Here is a 16,310-nt window from a genome sequence, read left to right as displayed (position 1 = left end):
AGACCTACAAAACTAGCCCTCGAGCGTCAAAAAATATTGATTAGATCAAAAGTTATAAACAGAAGAATTTTATTTATGACTTTTGAATTAAACATTTATAAACTGCGTTATTATTACCAGATCGATTTGGCATCGCATCCTCTCATTCCTTATCACTGTCTAATAACTCACACGAAATCTGGAATCGGTAAGTTGAATAGTTTACAAGTTATGGCCTTATAAACAAATTAACTAATTATTAGTCTGGACGATCCCGAGGATCTTCCACAATCGCACTGATTTTTTTCTTGGTAGATTTCATAATAATACATTGAAATCTCTATCCTTTTTTTTTAATTTCAAATTTGCAACCCGGAATATTTTTAATTTTTTAGCCTTAGTTGCAAAATGAAATATACGACGCACGAGCGTGATATAGTTATATATTATTACATATTCGGAAAGCTTATGAAAAAAGCTTTAAGTTAAAAAAAAATCGTCAAGATTCGTTGAAAAACAACGGAGTTATAGACTTACAGTCGAATTTTGAAAAAAAATGCGTTTAAAATAAAATAAAACATGGCATAAGGCCATTGTTCAAAGTGCATAAGTATGCAGGTTGTTTAAAAGTATGATAATTAATATCGCTGACAGGAAACGGAATAGCTGAAATTGAAAAGTGAATCCTAACTTTCCCTTAGATCGTATCTAAATATCAACAGGGGCACTTTTATTTTTATTTGAGCATGGCTGGGTGTGCCTATGTTGTTTGTAATTATTTACTGCAAGACATTTCACTTTGCCTTTGGCTTATTACCCACTGAACCACATCGTAGGTACCTTCCTACTATGTAGAACGGACCGAATGTTTAAGGTAAAACGGAATTTTTGGAAATCCCGCCAAGAATCTGTTGCAAGCAGGTGTCATTAATTTGAAATCAACTACAGAACACTTTTTCCTTTCAGCCATTCAGTTCATTATTTCAAACGATGTTTTACTTTGGTCCAAAAACTGATCTATAATTTCGTAGAAAAATCATAATTTATTTATAAAAAATCGACCGATTAAAGCGACTATTAAGGAAATATTCCTACGTGGTATACGTTACTGAAAAATTCGCTGCTTCTCTTTTTAAAGTTAAAAGTGTGTCGAACGGAAATCGTTCAAAAATAAAATCAAAGTTCTCCAAGAAAACCGAAAGCCATTAATTAAATTATGCTGAATGAGCTTATACCTCTCGTTAATTTTGATTTGTGCCCGTCCGTCTGTAAATATTTTAATTATACCGATAGGACTTTTTCTGCTACTTTTATGGGTGCTCAAAACGATCCGTTAAAAAGTGAAAGTTTATTAATATGAAACCAAGGAGCAAAACCACAATCCGGAGTGTTGTTTGCTGATCGACACGACTCCGACTAATCGAATTTACTGTCTGGCATTGAAATTAATAATAACATTAATTTTAACGATCGCCAGTAAATTGATTTGGTAAATGTTAAATTATAAGCTTTAATAAAACCTTTACAAAACGAAAATAAGACAGAAGAGTTTGGGTTTTGGTTTTATTAAAATACGACTGAATAATTAATAATGAAATTAATTAATTTATTAATAATATGTTATATTAAACCTTATGTAAGCAAACTAAACAAAAATACATAGATAAATAATTTTTTCCGTTTTTTCTAGGTAACTTTTCCTAAAGCTAATTTTTATTCAAGCATTATCTCCCGTTAAACTTACAAAACGTTAAACTGGAAGTATACAGTCTCCCTAATGATTTAGTTGTGTTTTTTTAGGTTGATGTTCCATTAAAAAATGAGTTACTCAAACAAAAAAAACATATAAATGAGGTTTAATAACCAAAAGTAGACAAAATTTATACATCACAGTTGTTCAAAAAGTTTCTACTGCTGTTTATGTTACGATTAATGGAGATAATTATTTTTCTTAATGTTGTCATTGTTATTAATAGGTGTATGTTGACAAAATAACTTGACTGCTTGCTAGCTGCTTCGGAAATGATTAGTTTTTAGAAAGTAGAAACAGTAAAGCTGTTCGTTTATTAAAAAACGACATTTAGTTTTTGATGCATACTATTTTTTATCAATTTACCATAAGAAACCAGTTTTGGCAGTGCAAAAGGTTGAATGTCCCAACTTTCATTTTCCGGAGGTTATTATTATGCAGTCAATATTTTTTTCACTATGCAAATGGTTATGAAAATAAATTTTTGCCATCCCAATTAAGCAATAACCAATGTATCATCAGTTGCCACCTTTTTTTTGTGGTTATTCAAGTTTTACATTACAACAATCTCTTATAAATGTTAATACAAGCTGAAATACAAAGATTAATAGGTATAGTCTTTCCGAAGTCCGTTGAATATGTATAAAAACGCCTAGCAATAAAATTTAATGAGTTTCATAAGCGTCCCTAAAAAAGTTTATAATAATTTGTACCCATATAATGTGTAGAAAATTTCTATTATATGATCGTTTGTCCAACAACATATTTTAATTGTAACATGAATGATTAATAGAAGGTGCCTATAATAGATTAAAATTACCTGAATCACACCAAATTCCGCATTGCTGCAATGCACTGCTAGGAAATTTGTCAGCCACTTGTCAACAACTGAGAATTGTTGCCCAGTCGCCCAAACTTCAAGGGAACACCCTGTTTTTAAATGGCGGCAAACGACAGAACGCCAAATAATGATTGATTTTTTTTCTGACTGCTGACTTTTATTAAATATATTTCTACAATTTAAAACTTTATTAGCATTGTCGCTATTATTTTAAGTATATTACGTGTAGATTTACAATTATCAAACATTTAGAGAAAAAATATATATATATATTTAGAAAGTGTAGGTCAAAATGTTTTCAATGACTGTAAACAGCGTCTGCAAGTTTGGTTAATAAGAATTTTAAATTGTTAATGTTCACCATTATATTAGTTATACCCATAGAAATAGAAAGGTACAAACATCCGGAGTTTCGGTTTCGTCTTAGAGACAACGACCTTGAGAGAAAATAAAAGATTATTTGTATACGAATTTACTTTCCCAGCAACTATAATGAAAAGCTTATCCATCACGCGTTAATAACAACTGACTGTATTTAAATATACAAAGTGACCCATCGTAACTACGTTACTACGCGAAGCAGAAGTAAGAAGACCTGAAGATGGCAAATGAGATTTTACCGAAACGTCGTCAAACAAAAAACGGTTCTTTTTAAAACCACATACGAACACATTATTTTAAAGACAAGAAAAGACTCTTATTAAGAACGGTCATCACCCATCAACAACTCATGCATCTGCCATTCGAAGCGTCGACTCCATAAATATAGAAAGCCATGCTCCAGCAACGAGCCCATCAAAGCGTTGAGGGGCAAAGTTATGAAAGATTATTGCTACAAGGTCCGACCACGCTTCATTGCCCCGTACAAGAGACTATTCGATAATTAATGCATACAGCGCTTCAAATATTTAAGAAGTGTACTACGTGGGTGCAATGCACCGCATTTTTCCCGAACAGCTAACAAAGAAAACCCGTTGAACCTACATGAATGCAATCATAGACTTTTACGGCACTGATGAGGTAGTTGAATAATGCGATCAATTTTAGCATTGGAGAGGATCAAATATGCCCCGTTTCAAAATGTAACGAAAGGTCGGTCGCTGGGCGCAGGGGTGGTCCGATCGGAGTCATTTTGATGTCGTTGTGTAGGTCGGCGAACAGAATAATATGGACATAATTACAAAAATAAAATTACGCACACTTATTTTAGTGTAGAAAAAACCATTTCCACAAGTTATTTCTGACGTAGCTCTTTTCTATCGCGATTATTTGTAATGAAATTACTTTAACGTGTGGGTATAGGCATGTATAATGTATAAATAATTTAAGGAAAGAATCGATTTAAATCACCTCCTACATTATAATTCCCCGTCATTATCAAATTAAGAATTGCAATGTCCCTTCAGCTATTTTTATTGATTAACCACACCCCACATTTTTCTATCAGGATATGTAACCACAAACACATTGTTCGGTGCAAAGTCGATGATTGTCCAGGACCGGCTTTCGGCAATCGTTGGTACACCGAGAGTAACGGATCATGATGTACAGACATCGACTTTTGATATTAATGTCATGAATATTACAAATGTATAAGGATAATAATTGTTTTCGAATGTTGGCTTATACAATTTATTTTTTTTAATATTGTTAACGTATCCACTACGTTTTATAATTGAACTTGAACAAAATTCTAGACGGCGGGAAATCAGCTGTTTCGCTTCAATCTTCAACGCTCTATAGTCCCGAAGTTGAGCGCCGAATTAACGGGAGTTAAGGCGTAATTTACTTATTTCTTAAAAAGTCGATGCCTTCCGAATTTGTGGTTAAAATTAACGACTTTTTCAGAAATTGGTTAAATTCTCGACGATACCAACGATACCTGCATTCGAGGCCCTTCCACGCGATATAGTCGAGCCGGTCCTGGAAGCGGGCTCGCGTTATTTTTACTACGAAACTCTCCGACGACGGCGGGAGTTGGGGGCGAGAGACTGACCTCAGATCAAGGCCAGGAGTGGGATCGTTACAGTTACATTCACCAACTCCACCCATACCTCCTTCGTCGGTGTCCGCACAAATGACATATAAAATGTACGATTCCGAGCCCGCTCTCGGCATCCGCCTAGAGAAGTGAACGTTCCGTAATTTTTTCTTCCGATCGGGAGCCTGCGTTGGATGATGGCAACTAAAAGGCGTTCGGCCGTGGTGGCTGGAACGTGATCGGTTGGTATGCGTTCCCCTGGTACTCTCCTTCACGCGTTGCTTCGTAACGACGGACTTAAATGGAAGACAATCCATATTGCACAAGATCCATTAATGCAAATATTTAAGTTTCACGTAAAAGAACGGAAAAAATAAAAAGATCAATTAGAATGAATTAATGAAATTGATTAAATTGATTTTAATACGTAGAATCTATTTTTCTTTAACCGTCAGTTCTTAAAGAGAGCTCTATAGCAAATAGGCAACCAACAATAAATTTTTTTATAGATTTTATTACACAGTTTGTCTAAATGTGAATTAATGCACAAATAACAGACTTTCCCCCATTTAAACGCATATTTTCTATAAAATGTACTTAGTTTCAAACTCAAATTACTTTTTGGTGTAAAGAAATTTGAAATTTGCATCATAAATTACAAATATCTTTACACCAAAATGTTATAAGATATTCTTTCACCTAGTTTCATCAAAATTAAATTATTTTCTCGGAAATGAGAAATAAAAAACGAAAAATAAGAAAAAAAATTGTTTTTCGCATTTTTCTCGGAAATTTTGAGGTTATCGTAAAAAGCAACTGTCTAAATATGAATTAATGAACAAATAACAGACTTTCCCCCATTCTATCGCAGATTTTCTATAAAATGAAGTTAGTTTGAAACTCGAATTACATTTTGTTGTAGACATTTGTAATTTGACATATCGGAAAACGTAAATTACAAATTTCTTTACACCAAAAAGTAATTCGAATTTCAAACTAACTCCATTTTATAGAAAATCTGCGTTAAAATGGGGGAAAGTCTGTTATTTGTGCACTGATTCATATTTAGACAAACTTTTTACCTACAAAAATTTGTGGTTATTTAAGACACAGAAAGGTATACTTTCACCAGGTTTCGTCAAAATTAAATTATTTTCACGGAAATGAGAAATAAAAAACGAAAAATAAGAAAATAGTCTGTTATTTGTGTATTAATTCATATTTAGACAAACTGTGTAATAAAATCTATAAAAATGTATTGCTAGTTGCCTATTTGCTGTAGAGCCCTCTTAACTATAACCTGAACTTATACCTGGTGTGAAATTTTTGCCGCATATGCACTTTGTTGCACAGAAAAAGCTCTTTTATACTTAAAAGAAGAACACTTTCCTTGAAAGTAACGAATTGAAGCAAATACTTAAACAGTTAAAATTATCTTAGTTCAACACAACCGGACTCAATTGCTTGGTATTTGAGAAATGATTTTAATCAGTACAATTTTAAAACAAATCACTCGTTGAATTTACTTAAAATTTTCGAAATTAACACAGTCCGAGTATTTTGTATTTTAAAAAGAAATTAAGACTAAAATTCATTAAAAAATAACGCATCAAAATAGGTCACTAATACCGACATTCTTCTGACCACACTTGTTTAAGACTGTCTAGTTCCTGCAAATCTTTATGAAGTTAAAAATAACGTTTAACTTAAAGCAAATTAGATAATTCATTGTTGATGTTTATCGGTTATCGTCGACATTTCAAAATTCTGTAAAAGCTAGTGCTGAATACAAAGACCGACCGGCATATCTGGGATTACATCTACTTGGTATTCGGTGAAGGGGACAGTCACTGTGTATAATGTTAAAACAATCAGATAGACGTGACTACAAAGCGTGGCTTATTTGCATGGATTACCCATTAAATGCCTTATCTGATGCAACTTACTTAATAAAATAATATTTGTAACGAAAGGATGCGCCAGATCACTACTTGGCTAATAACTGAGGAAATTATGAAACGACTTCCATAAATAAAATACGCGTTAGCTGCACAATGTTGCTGTTATTACAGATTCATTAAAATATATGTAAATGGTGTCCCAAAAGTAACGCACGATTTGAATTGTGCGTCATTTTTATTTCGAATAGTTGGCAGCATTACTTTATACGATTGTGAGAATTCATTACAAGTACAGAGAGTGTGTAGCTGAGACTGTGCGCGCAAAATACGGGAAAAGATTTGTTTTCTCTACGACTATACACCACTGTACTGATTCCGCTGATACGTTATGATTTATTATGTAAGAACACGTAAGACTTACTTTGTTTATGAGCTACACCACAAATCAAATGCAATTATCGCATACCGCAAGCAAATTTTCAAATCATCCTCGATTCAGAGGTGCTCGAACTGCAAACATTTCGCCTTTTCAAGGCAGATAAGTGGCTAGCGGAACAGATTGCAATGAAATTCAGAAGATTATACACTCTAGATGTCGGTTACACGTGATTTGTAATACGTCAGCTAATGAACGTTCAAATCGAGAAATACAATACTACTCTCCAGCCGGTCGAGTTGTAGGTTTCTAACGGATTTGCATGAAATTGACGTATATGCACACAATGGCCTGATTTGACAGAATACGTATATTCAAGATAGGCACAGTTTAAATTTGTTTAAGTGCAGGATGTCGGGAATTAGAGCGTAAAGATTGTTACATTATTACGCGCATAAACTTGTAGGACAATACCTCTAGCAAATTTTTTCTAGTTCGACCTTGGATTGCACAATGGCAAAAATAGTGAATGAACTACACTTACAATTAGACCACCACTGTAAGGTTTTGGTTCTTTTAATCGCAATGAACACCAGAAAACGCAAAATCATAAAAAATCATTAAAAAAAGTTTACCAATAAATATAATTAAACTTATTTCAATTGGACAACACCAGTGACATTTATATGTATAATTAATTAACTGTCAGGATTATTATCGTGTTGAAGTAGCTACTGGAGTTGACCAGATAGTGTAAAACAGGTTCAAAAGGTTGTGTGATGCCAAGGAATTGAATAATTTAGTCTTTAAATTAGTGTAATTTATTCTAAGGCAGGAAAATATTTTGAAACGGCACACAATAACTGACCCCCTTCGCTTCGTCACCATTTACCTACACTATCTCCCTCCACGTGCACTGTAAACTGCCTACAATTCATGTATTTGTAATACATGATTACAATATCTAAATGAATAAAATTGAGTGCCAATTTAACACGACAATATTTCAAAGGCATCCAATTTAATTAATTGATGTAATTTATGACAGAATTTGATTCAATGCTGCTCCAAAATTCGTTATGTAAGTATTTCAATATTTATAAAGTGAAAGTGTGCTGTTTATTAAACCGACAATTTCTAGCAAGATCAGCAAATAAATAAAATTACGTAAAAGTAAAATAATTATGTTATTTACCTTGTTCCTGATTTTGCTCCTCTTCCGCCCGTTCTTTGTCCTTATTTAATCCACCCTGGAACAATGAACACCATTAAGCATTTTATCGTACACAACTTCTAAACTTTTTAACTAAATATATCATTTTTACTCTATTATGAAGCTAATTCAAACTATAAATAAAAATTATATCAAATGAAGTCGTGCTTTTGACACTGTCACTTCAAAAAGTAATTTTTTTTCTAATATAGGGTCTTTGAATAAGTTCTGGCTGTTTTCCAGCAGATGGCGATACCAGAACTCTTGTTGTACAATGTACATGATAACCCACCAAAGAAGCAAGCTTCAAATTCAGTGCATGATATTTGGGTCTCAAAAATAAAGCTACGTCCATGCCCATATGAAACTTTTTGCTCTCTTGGGCCACCCAGATATGTCCCATCACAACAATGCAAGAACAAATCATAGGAAGGCCCCATAACCATTTCAGCGCAATCTAAACACGCCTGGGCGGTGATCTATTGCCCTGATTTGGCATGCAACAATCCGAATTTTTAAAGAGGTATTCTGGGTCGCTCGATACGTACGTGTCATAACAAACATTCCTCGTTATGTCACTGAACTGAATCGGTACCAGTCTAAATATTTTTACGCAGCCCGTATGGTAATCCGTTTCATGTCTCTATTATATATCTCGAGAATAACTTCTATCCCTGAACGCACAACGGCCGGTCGAGCATGTCGAATAAATCGCGAGGTAGAATCAAATTGATTCAGCAGCAATAGTAGTAATTTATGTCTGTGGAAATGCTGACAATGAATTGCATAATGATAGACCGTCGCTGTAACGAAAAATCCTGTTATATGTAATAATAAAAGGTAACCGTTAAGCTTAAGTAAACGGGTATTTACATAAAAAAGGTGAAACACTATTATAATCATTGCAAGTAAGTGTATATAACTTATAGTATTAGAAATATCCAACATTCAGGTAGGTAGGTCATACGAGTTATCAAAAATGGTTAGGATATTGATACTCTTTACAGAAAATGAATGAATTAAATAGAAAAATGTTTGTCCTTTGTTTAAATATCATTCACAAAGTTCGAGAATCCATAGGCAAATTTTTTATAACGCTAGGAAGACGTAAATAAACTTTTTACCTCTGAATATCCATCAGCTCCGAGTTGCTGTACAAGTAAGCCATTTTCGACACTTAAAAAACTAATATAAACACTATCCCAAAAACATTAATGGTATTTCAGCATTCGGAATCGCCTGGAACCATGTGGCGAGAGAGGGTATTGAGTATCGCGCACAATGACGCTAGAGATTACAGTAGCCCAGCAATGTAAGGGTTGAAAATACTACAACTTCAATAATTATTTTCTCGGAAACTATAAGCATTTTACAAAAATTTATTTTACGATATTGATGGTCAACTGGCCTTAATTTTGGAAGAATGCTATCAATTTTTTTATAAATGATGACTGGAATATAATAACTTATATGTACATCCATTTCGAACAAGAGAAACGTTGTATTAATTTCTCTAATTTATATACTAACACTTCTAACCGTCTTATAAAATGTTAATTATCGTCAAACATTTGAGGAAAGTTAATTGCTGTACGTGGTATGCAAACAATAAATAGTGGGGTAAGAGGTACAGGAGACACGATCGGCGAGCCACACATAAACACACGCATAGTCCAAATAACTCATTGACCTAAACGTCACCGGAGAAACCGCTATATTGGGCACAAGCTTCCAGGCTGTGTGAGAAATGATTATGCAGAACGGAATCGACGTTTATTGAACCGTGTATCAGAACAAAGGACACACAATGCGATGTATTGTCAGTGAGCTGTCAGGCTTTAATGCGAGTACAAAATAAATGCTGCTTACAAGAAAAAATAAACAAGGAATGCCTTTGCGAACCAGAGAGAGTATTTTTGAAGGTTTTTCTGTTCAGATACCTACATAATTTTTTTTATGGAGAAAACCATTTCGGTATTTCCAGACTTTTAAAACTGACCTAAATCCAAATCCAAAAAAAAAATCCTTCTACCGAACATTCCACGTAATTTGGCACACTCTCAGCTACATACTCTCCGTACTTTAATGAATTTGATCTGTATCCTCGATCTAGGTAAGCTTTTTTTAAGAAAATATATTTCAAAAGTCGCCTTTGGACAGATTCCGTTGAATATACGTAGCTTTGCTAGAATAGCTACGAAATCACGGATTGTGTTCGAAGCAAATGTCATTTTGTGAGAAATAATTACTTCAAAAAGGTGTCATATGATTCCGTTAATATAAACATTACTTCACATATAATAACCTATAAGTTTTACAGTAAACTAATGGATTATTTTGTTATGTAAATATCTACACACGCTTATAAAGATTATCCTTAAGAAACCGCCGATGAATTTTAAATCCATCTAATAATGTACCACATAATTGTAGGTCAGTAATGAATAACTAAATAATAAACCTGATGAAGAGCTGTGTCCCCGATCATGAACTTACGGTTATGTAAACAAAATCACGTATGTAAAGACACTTTACGTCGACTGTCTGCCTTATTCTCATTCCAGAGAGTACATAGTCATCGTAATGTAAATATAATTCAATGTTAACCAATCGTAAGAACGATAATTTACTTTTCAGGAAAATGTATACGGTAGAATCATCGCCACCAGTTTGGTTTAATAAGATGATGCAAGGTGATTTACTATTTTGCAGTAGATAATATACATGGTGTAAGAAATTTGAGTGCGATTACTTAAGCATGAGATAGAGTAATCATAAATGAACAAAAAAGTTGTATATTACAGTTTAGAACCCATGTCATATAAGGTTTTTTTGTTTATTTTAATGTATTTTATCGTCAAAGGCAGTCAAACTTGTAACACCCTGTAGATAAGCCATTTTGAACACTTATAAGACTGATGTAAACAATGAACCACAGTAGTAATGAACGAACAAACAATTTATCAAATCAATCGGAAGCTACAGCAATTTCAAACATATTTCTCGAAATGTGCAAGCCTTTAGGTGAAATCGATTGTATTTTTAATAGCATATAGTTCTTTCGATAAGTACGAGCAGATATATTTCAAAATAAATTAAATTTAGGACAGTATGTTAGCTGACGAAGCCTGTAGAATACTAATATGTCGTCACCTTCTCCACACATGTCTTTAATTTTTCGACTAACGTAGAATATCATACGAAAGTAATGTTTGCGGAATCTGCTTCAATCCTGTTATATGTTATTTACAAAATTAATTACAGAAGTATAAATTTTCATAATACTATTGGAATCCAACCCGGAATAAAATCTCGGCCCGCATTCTTTCATAATGTATGTATTTATTACCGAAAACCACGCGCTTGAAATGTCAAGCTTACACAAGCAGATCTATAGTTCATCTCGCAAACAAAACGAGACAACGAACTAGATACTACCTCCAGTGTACCATTATGGCGCCACAATGACGTAAAACTTTGAATAAGGTCGCCCAGATTTGCCCACCGTGTTAGCATTCACCAGTTTTTCCGAGCATTTCACAAACCTGATCACGAAATATTTCAATAACTTGTAAAAGCATTACTTTGTTTTTCCTTCATAACAATGTAAGTAATTATGCCGCAAATACTCTTGAGATGTGCAAGTTGCCTTTGTTACACTTTTACATCGCAACACGTACTTATTTTATTAACGAATTTAGATTCTTTTGTAGCTATATGTACATAGAATCTCGAGGTTTGTGTATCAATACGGCTAGGAAGAAGCAAAACTGTCTTTTAGTGATGACTAAATAAAAGAGCGGTTCAGTTTTAAAGCTAGACGTACGTTGGAGGACCACACCTCGTCCTTCTTATTTACATACCGACTTGCCCTACTGACATTACATAACTGTACTTAATATGGGGGCTTTGCTCATAAGTATTAGGTATGCCTAGGCAAAGATCACAAAGATATTGTCTTGTAAATTGCAAAGATGACGTCTTGCTAATTATGGTACCGGAACAGGAAACTTAAAATAAAGCGGCAAATTTTAAACACCGTTTAATTTTTACTTAATTGCTGTTGAACAATAACTTATTTTATTATACAGGACGTAATGATTGTAATATTATCCAGGAGAAGTCATAGTCTTGCACTTCATTTAGCAAATTTAAATTAGGCAGAGGTAGGTGGGTAAGAGATACTATTTTTAGCCGCGCTAATTAATATTAATGCGTTAATAAATATAACACTCTATCGTTTACAGAACTGAATTTATAAGTCATTATTTGCATCAGTTTCTAGACATTTTCTACCTGACCAAACTCTCATGCAAATAATACGAGTGGGAATATTAAGGAAACTTTAAAAAAGTAAGATATCTCGCACACTCAGTTCTTCCATGGAAGCAAATCTATACCAATCACTTTAATGGTTTCTAATTATTTTTTACTTCTTTTAGAACAACTCTTACTAAGAAACTGCAGCAAACTCGCTGAATCATTTACTATAATTGGAGTGTTTAGTTCTTATTGCAACTTTTCAGATAAGTACTATACAGAGTTTAAGATGGATCTATTACAAATATATTTACAGCGAGAACAAAAAAAATAATAATAATAATATATTCTAAATAAGTAGGGAGGTTTTTTTACTTGCTTTATATTTTATGTCTGACTTTCATTGTACTATTATTTTATTAAAGCTGTTAAATTAATTAATTACACAAAAAAATAACATTGATGCAATTTTACATAAAATTTTTATGAGTGTAGTTCTAAACTTGCGTAATCGAAATTAATAGTCCCACTACGGGAATGTGCGGTGCTTATCAACAACGAATAAGTAATGGGACTGCGTAAAGGGAAAACGGGTCGATTGTCGCTGTAAGCGTGAGAAAATATAGGTATCCAAAAATATGTAGAAATGTACAGGAAATTGCAATTAAAATAGAAAGTCAATCCGATTTCCGGCTAAATTGAAAATGCTGGGAAGATACAGATGCACCGATAGGTACGAACTTTTCAACTATGTAAATTGATAAAAAATATTTTGGGGGGTACTATGTCCGGACTTGTTAAACAAAGAAAAATTTTATAGCCATCTACGAAAATTGAGAAGTTCTCTCTCTTGAATCTATCCGAGGTAGACAAGCGAAGATAAAATATTGCACTAATCAACATTAAGATCTTTAAAATAGTTTTGAGAAAGTGACAGTCTGAATCAGAATCTAAATAAATTATGATTATATTTAATTTATTCGTACGACTGTAAGCATATCGAATCATGCACTTTCATATTTGCTAATTATAATTATGAAAAAGAAAACGGACAGACAAAAGTAAAAACAGGCCGATTTGCTTAAAGAACAATTTAGTTGTCACAATTTTATGTTGTAATAGCTGTTTTACATTGACAATTTATTCATCAATAAATTAAACTGACTTTTTTGAAGATTATTATGGTTATACAAGTTCAAAAAGTCATTCTTAGAGTATCCCATAAAATAAAATACGTTAATAACCTTACAATTATGCGTTATAGTGTATTTCTGTGCGTTTTTTTGTACATATAAGATATATATAAACCCTCTAGTCCGGATATTGAATAAGTCGTGAAGTTACCAATCCTAAACCCTTATAAGGAAGCAGAGGATGATAATTGCTTCCTTATAAGAACGTGAGAAGAGTAGTCTAAGCGGAGGAAATATATACTTGGCATAATAATGATTACTTGCGGATACTTCACTGTGTTTAGGTGAGGTTAGTAGCTGTTGCGTAATTGTTTAATTCACGGTTATAGTAGGGCTATTGGCGAAGACCTCCATAGTAAAAATAGTCAACGTTAAGGAATAATACCTCAGGGGTGACGAGAAAATGTATTCCTACTTATTATTTGGGAACAGATTAATAAAATAACCAAATAGTTGCGCAAATATTTCAATTTTTTATAAAATCTGAGTGAAAATCGTTCTCGTGAACATCAGTTTTTCCATAATGTTGTAAATGCAACTAAAAATTTCTAGGTTCATTTAGCTTTATGATTCATTATTTCGCTTTAAACTGAAATATGCTAGTGTGATATGGAATCCAGGCCAAAATAAATAAAATGTAGCATGTAACCGTCTTGTACAACGCGTACACGATTATTTATTCGGCTATTACCTGAAACATGCCATTACAACCGAATAAATAAACAACATTAATTAATAATAATTACAGTCCATTAAAACCGCGGCATAATACACGCATTAATCAAGAATAGATGCATCATGCCACAAACAAACAATTTTATATAAAACCTCAATGATTACCTTCGAATACTTTTATCGTCATTAACCGAAATCAATGTACAGTCCGTAAATAGTTTTGTTGGGCAGTTTGCGTTAGATAACCTCGCTAAGTCTAAAGATGGCAGAGAGTAGGCGCGTCAATTACTTTTGTAATTTAGAACATTCTAGTTTTATGGCACTTTGTAGCGCTGCACTTGCAATACCAATCAACTGTCCTACGAGGGAAAGCAAAAGACTCGTTTTTGTGATAAAAAAAATTTGTTCGATGCAGGAAACTTGATTCGCAAAAATTATGAATAGACTAAGGATAGAACCTCAAAGAAACCCCCAAGAGTTCAAACTGCTGCCAATTTTCTTTCTTTTTGTGATTCGAATCATTGAAACTGACACTTTTGCTATAAAATCAAGGATAAATTGTGCATATTACATTATTTTTTTTAATTGAAAAGGTGTTTTTTTCAAAAATTCATATTTTTTTCATCAAAAAATGTTAAATATCGAAAAAAAAATTTAATTGAACAATTTTTTTCTGATTACTTGTCATACAACGGATTAAACCAGGATGGGAATTCATTTCGTAGATTTCGATTTAAAATACATTATAAAAAATCGCATTACCCTCGTAATACCTTTATATCAATGCACTTGCAGCAGAGAACACCGAACATATGGTACACCTAATACGTTCCGATAAGTGTGGTTCGATAGGTATCACCTTCTATTACCATAAAAGCACATATTCTTATGAGATAGAAAACCCATGTTGATAGGACTGATTTATTTTACGGTCTATTCGAGATCATTTTATTTGTATCTGGACTGCCTTATGTAGGTGATGGAGGAATTATCAAGCGTATTGGAATGCTACATAGACGGTTCAGGGAAATGTTACGATTTCAATTTCTGTGTTTCAGGAGGAGATGTACATACTTCAGTATGTTATTCTAAGTTCAATTTTAAGTAAAAAATTTCCTATGAACTTTCTGGAAACGCTTCGTTTAGGATATACAGGATGTCAAATTTAAAAAAATTAATTACATTTTCTTTAATAACTCTCGACTACTTTGAGTTAAATTCAAGAAATTTTGTATGCGGTGGTTTCTTGGGACGGGAAATTCAAATTTTATGGACGATTGGCTGTATTTCCCAGAGGGCACCACAAGAGACCATTAGGATCCTTTTTAATGGCTTCAACTTTTTTGTCATTTCGGAATAGAAAAACATTTTCCCCTATCTTTTCTGCTTAAGAAATGTACACCTTACTGAAGTCTCTAGTAGCAGCCGTTTCCGTTGAAAATTCATCTAAAGATGATGATGCATGCAAATTATGTATATTAGAGTGCTAATTATGTATCAACTTCGTCAGCAGAAAGCATCATTGGAACTAGTTGACGATTAGCGTTGACCTATTCACAAATTTTTAGTGAATATTGCAAAAATAAAATCTCTAAAAAACATGTACAAAACCTGACAACAATAACTTTCGATTCACTCTCAAATACTTGCGTTATTTTTTTCACAATTTTACACTGAATAATGTCGAAAAAAATGGTTAATACAATTTAAGATTATTTTTTTAATGAAAAAAATTGGGTTTTGAAAAAAAATGTTTTTTTTAAATATATTCTTGTATCAAATGGAAATAACAGGTGACTTTTTGATATATCTTTCTATAAAACTGTAACCGACATATTTAATACAAAAATGGATTCAAAATTTGGCATTTAGACTTTTTAAGAATTAAAGTTATAAATAATTAAAAACACAGACTTACCCAGAGCCAAAAGTTAAACTGAAAATTAAAAACGTAAATCAGTAAATGAGCAGAAAGAACCACTAATAAATGATTTCAACAAAAATTACCCAATTTGCGCATTCCAAAGGGAAAATAATATTACTAATTCCACAGGAAAATTTTTTAAACGAATTAATAATATCTTTTCATTTTGACTATGATTTAAAGTTAATTGAAGCACTACAAGGTGTTCATTGGAGAT

At 32.8% G+C, this 16,310-nt stretch overlaps 1 protein-coding gene across 2 annotated transcripts in view; it reads right to left on the bottom strand.

Annotated features, from left to right (window-relative positions):
- LOC108911725 overlaps positions 1–16,310 on the bottom strand; it is a 57,603-nt gene that overhangs the window by 27,207 nt on the left and 14,086 nt on the right. The window contains exons 1-2 of one of the 2 annotated variants that reach the window (XM_018716723.2): positions 16,088–16,107; positions 8,024–8,078 (exon numbers count right to left, since the gene is read on the bottom strand). The gene's annotated coding sequence lies outside the window, so the exon portion shown is untranslated. Of the gene's footprint in view, positions 1–8,023; positions 8,079–16,087; positions 16,108–16,310 lie in introns of those variants that run through there. The other variant, XM_018716724.2, reaches the window with a different exon arrangement.

The sequence above is a fragment of the Anoplophora glabripennis genome, unplaced genomic scaffold, assembly GCF_000390285.2.
Source record: "Anoplophora glabripennis isolate ALB-LARVAE unplaced genomic scaffold, Agla_2.0 scaffold149, whole genome shotgun sequence".
NCBI lineage: Eukaryota > Metazoa > Arthropoda > Insecta > Coleoptera > Cerambycidae > Anoplophora > Anoplophora glabripennis.
This window is presented reverse-complemented; position numbering and strand designations above follow the sequence as displayed.